Source organism: Cebus imitator, unplaced genomic scaffold (genome assembly GCF_001604975.1).
Source record: "Cebus imitator isolate Cc_AM_T3 unplaced genomic scaffold, Cebus_imitator-1.0 Scaffold170, whole genome shotgun sequence".
NCBI lineage: Eukaryota > Metazoa > Chordata > Mammalia > Primates > Cebidae > Cebus > Cebus imitator.
This window is the reverse complement of record NW_016107485.1, coordinates 2199969-2204696: the sequence shown is the minus strand read 5'-3', so window position 1 is coordinate 2204696 and position 4728 is coordinate 2199969. Positions and strand designations below refer to the sequence as shown.

Sequence of the window (4728 nt, the reverse complement as noted above, 5' to 3'; positions counted from 1 at the left end):
GACCCCAGGGCTGAGGGGCAGCTCTCCTGGAGAGCAGAGCCAAGTGATGCTTATGTGTCACAGAGACCCCCGTGAGGTCTTGGCATCACTAATGAGTCCCAGCCTGGCCTGCCCCTGGGCGGCCACAAGGCACAGGACAGCCAGGCTCTGTATGGGAAGGTGAGGTGAGGCAAACGCATGGGGCCTCTGACCAGAAGGGAAACAGATGACATGCCTACAGACGAGGGCAATAGTAACTGGAGATGGAAGCTCCGGGGACTTTACTCTGGCCCCTTCATCCCTGCAGCTGCTCCTGCAGGGGCAAGGTCCATGCCACTCCCTGGGATGAAAGAAACAAGAGCGAGTAAAAGGTCCTTTGAAGACCTGGAAGGCAGGCCCTGCCCCTCCCCAGCAAATGTTTCATCTTCATTCATCACAACTGCCACACCCCATGGGTAAGAAGGCCTACCATCTCCCCTGCCATCCTCTACTTCCTGAATCCCTGCCCAAGTGCTTCCGATGGTGAGGTGGTAGAAAAAACCAATGCACTTAGACTCCAGTGCCCACTAGCCCCTCTCATGCCCTCACCCCGTTCTCCATGTGGGGCAACAGCTGGCTCAGCAGCAGGGCTGGGGGTCTCCATGTTCATGCCCAGGATCTGAAATGAGAATGAATCCAGAGGCAGGGGATAGGGAGAGATAAAGTCTGTCCAGGGTCCATCTCACTGGTCACTTGGAGACCTGTGGCCAGAGCAAGAATGAGGCTGGGTGACTGTGACAAGTGCTGGGACACTGCGTTCCTTACTATGTGTGCAGGAAAAGGGATTGGAGGTTCCAGTCCTGCCCAGGTCATAGGGGGGCCACCAATAGTCTGTGACTTAGGGAACCCTCTCACTGTTGGTTCCCACACAACCTCTCCCCAGTCAATATGCCCCTCCAGAGAGGAGGCTGGGAAAATACAGGTGAGGGAGGGAATTCAGGATAACTTAGTGCGTGCCATTAGGTAGGTGCAATGAAAGAAAGAGAATCCAGACTGAGCACTTAGTCTATGTCAAGAAAGCTTTGGAACCAGGATTTAAAAAAACAAAAACAAAAAAACCCCAGAAGAGCCTGAGTGTGGCTAAAGGGAGAGGAGGGTGAATTGATGAGTCTGGAAAGCCATGGAATGTGAGACTCACAGAGAGAAGGCGGGGCAGGCTCTACCAGAAGAAGGGGAGGGGTGGTCAGTGGGATGAAGGCTCCCTGAGGAGGGGATGGCTCACACAGATCACAGGACCAAGTCTCTGCCAACACTGATGAGCCCTCAAAGGGAAGCCCATCAGGACAGCAGGGTCAAGGGATCTCCAGAGGTGGTGGGAGCCCCTGGAATGCTCCATGGATTGGGTGGGACCGTGGGCCTGGGCAGGAGTCCCTTCTCTCAGCTGTTTCTGTGAGCAAGTGAGGTGTCTCTGTGACACCCCTCACCAGAGGGGGCTCATGGAACAGGCAGAATGAAGGGACTGGCACATGTGCCAGTGAGTCCAGACTGAGCAGCCTCAGAAACCTGAGCCAAGGGAGGGTCCTTGCCATGGATAGACCGGGAAATCTCTGGCATCTCAGCTCTCTGCAACAGTAATGGCTACAAGGAGAGTCGCGGTAGGGGATGCTGCTGGAGCCTGGTTTAGACTGGGCACAGTCAGTGCCTGTTGAATTTACTGATAGGCAGCTTATCCCAGGGAGTCCCAGCCTACACCCGTCAGAGTCAGTGTTCAAGTGGGGAGGGAGGGCATGTGAGAGCTGAGGTACTCTGCGTACACATGCATGAGTACAGAAATGGAGGACAGAGCCAGGCAGGAAGTGATCCTACCCCTGGTCCTCACCTTGTCCCAGACCGGCTCACTGGCTCTCAGCATGCTCCCCACCAAGGGATTGACCCCTGCCATACACACCAGGAAGTCACCACCACCACTGTGCTTCAGGGCCTGTGGAGGAAATGACGGAGGATGTGGAGGAAGGAACGGAGGAGAGGCGGTGACAAACCAGGGCAAAGTGACAAACGTCTGCTGGAGGCCATCCTGCAGCATCCCTGGAGCACTGGCAGATCCTGGCCATCAGAGGCGAGTGAAATATTTGTTTCTCATCGCCTTGGAGGCATCGAATTCCGGCCTATGTGATGCCTGTTTGACTCCCAGGCACCCTCCAGTCCAGATCTGCACTCACCTTCTACATTTCTAATCAATTCTTTCTCACTTCTCCCTCCATTCTGGAATCTTCCTACCACATTCCCACATCAAGAGCCCATTCTCTGCAATATGCAGCTGCCCACTGCATTCTCCTTCAGATTCTGCCTCACAACTCACCCCTTCCAGGGTGGTCACGCACAAAGAGCTCTTACCCTGTGGGGTCCCCAGCACAGCACCTGGGGGTGCACTAGAGCTGTGCTCTCAAACTTCAACAAGTACACAGTTCACTGGCAGACCATGTGCAAAGGTGGCCTCCATTCAAGCAGACTTAGCTAGATCAGAACTTCCGGGTCTCCAGCAAGCTCCCAGACCAGGTCACCCTTTGGTTAGCATTGCTCTAGACCAGCCCATGAGAGCTCCCTCCTGCCAGGAATCTCTCTTCTCGGACACATCTGGTTGTCCATTTGCTTCATCTCCTGGGTAGGGCTCTGTCCTGGGCTGCACATATTGTTGGCCTAGATACCATTGCTAGAGGCCTCAGCCGTGTCAGGGCTGGATCTGGATATCCCATCTTCTCCTCCTCCCACTGCCTGCCCCCTCACCATGGCCACCAGCCACACCGGTCCTCGGCCTTCCCCATGTGGCACACCATGCCCACCATGCTCAGCTCCTCCCTCTGCAGTGTGGCCATGGCCCCACCCACTCTCTGCTGCTTCTGGCCACTGAAGACCACGTGGGCCCCGTCCTTGGCCAGACGCCCAACGATGGCAAAGTTGATCCTGTGGGCAGAGATGGCGTGATGGCTTCCACCCTCCCCACTCTCCTCCTGGGAGCCTGATCTTGAGACACAAATTGAGTCCCCTTGTGTTGTCTGAGAGCGACCTCCAAATCCTTCCAAGCAGGGAAGAGGAGCTGAGTGGCTAATACTTATCATGCCTTCACAAAGGCTACTCCATTTAATTCTCACAACTTCATGTATCATTATATTTTATAGATTAGGAAATGTTCACATCAGTTTTGTTAAAGGAGTTTTTAAAAAGTAATGTTTCATCAAAACAGTTAACTTGCTGGGTACCCGGCCTACATTGTAAAGAATCTTTTTAACTGCCTAGTGTATTTTCTTTTTGTTCTGGTCAGAAGCCTCTGGTATAAATTACAGTTTCTCTAAGCTTAACAGCTTCCCTATGCTCTGCAGTTGAAACACTTTCATGTTGAAGAACGCATTCTCCCCTCTGCATTTCCTTACTTTAAGGGGATCTGATACACTGTTGATGGGGCTGGCTAAACCTCTGCCATAAAGGAAGAGCAGAAGGCACATTTCCTCTTTGTTGTACAAACTAGCTGCGTAGCTCGGAATTTTTTAAAGTATTCATTTATTATGAAGGTCAGGCCTTGGGAGCACCCACAAAGATTTAAAACATCAGGGGATCAGGGAAGTCTAGAATGATTAAACAATTCTGAAATACAATGGCCTAAATTGGTGAAGTTATAGACCATGAAAGGTCAAAAGGAAGACCGTGCCCCTAAAGCACTCAGCACCAGAAACTCTGCCTCCTGCCAGTGGAAATGACTCACTACAGCTTGTGGCTTATGATGGCAGTTACAGCATGAGTGGAATTGGAGGGACATCTATGAAAACTCCCTGAGCTGGTCCTGAGATTTTGCCCTGCTCATTCCCCTGGTGCCACTGGGCATCCTCCAGTCAATGAAACGCTTGAGTCTGAGAGACAAATAGGTCTCAGGCTTCTCACTATTAGACCAGGATCCTAAAAGGCCACAGTTCATGGAAGTTGGGGAGAGAGGGATGTCCTGGTGATAAGAAGATAAATATCTCAGGACTACCGAGCCAGTAGGTAAGTAGGCAAGATTCAAGCACTGCTCATTGACCCAGAAAGCAGCTGGCTTTCCAACCACATCATTCTTAGAGCTCAGAAACCAAATACTTTAAGGAAAGATGCTGAGATTTGGAGTTAATTATAAATTCCAGAACAGTGTGATGAGGTGGGAGCATTGGGCAGGGATGTGTGAGATGGCTGTTGACTGCAGAACCCATTCTGGAAGAGGACACTGACATCTCCTAGTCATGAGCCAGCCAGGGACTCCCATTCACTCACCCTCTTGTGGACCCAGTGTTTATAGCCACTTTATCAGCCAGGGCACTGCTCTTCTCTGCTCTTTTGCTGAACATTCTTGCGGAGAGAGGGGGAGTGAAGACCCCTGAAGGCCCCTGACACAGCCTTGAACATTGCAGTCACTGTCTGGTCTACCTCCCTCTGGACCCAAAGCTAAGGAAGAACCTGGGAAGACATTCACATTATGGAACACATTAGGAGATGTGCCTCCATGCATCCTCCATGGAAGCTCCACTGAGGCCTCTGACAGGTGTCCCACCATTCTCCAAACTTTCCAGGAAAGTACAGGGCTGTCCATGTTCCACAGCCTATTCCCCCAGAAGGGCTTCCCCACCACAGTGAACTGCAGCACCACAGTAGACATGGCCAGGCATGGTGCTGGGCCCCCAGGAAGTGCCTGCCTGATATTTGCCTGGCTCACCTCCACATCCATCATCTGAGCATTGAACTTGTTCT

The 4728-nt window shown here is 52.2% G+C and overlaps 1 pseudogene; it reads right to left on the bottom strand.

The window, feature by feature from the left end:
* Positions 1 to 274: 274 nt before the first annotated feature.
* LOC108315239 lies at positions 275 to 4328 on the bottom strand (annotated as a pseudogene).
* Positions 4329 to 4728: the final 400 nt, after the last annotated feature.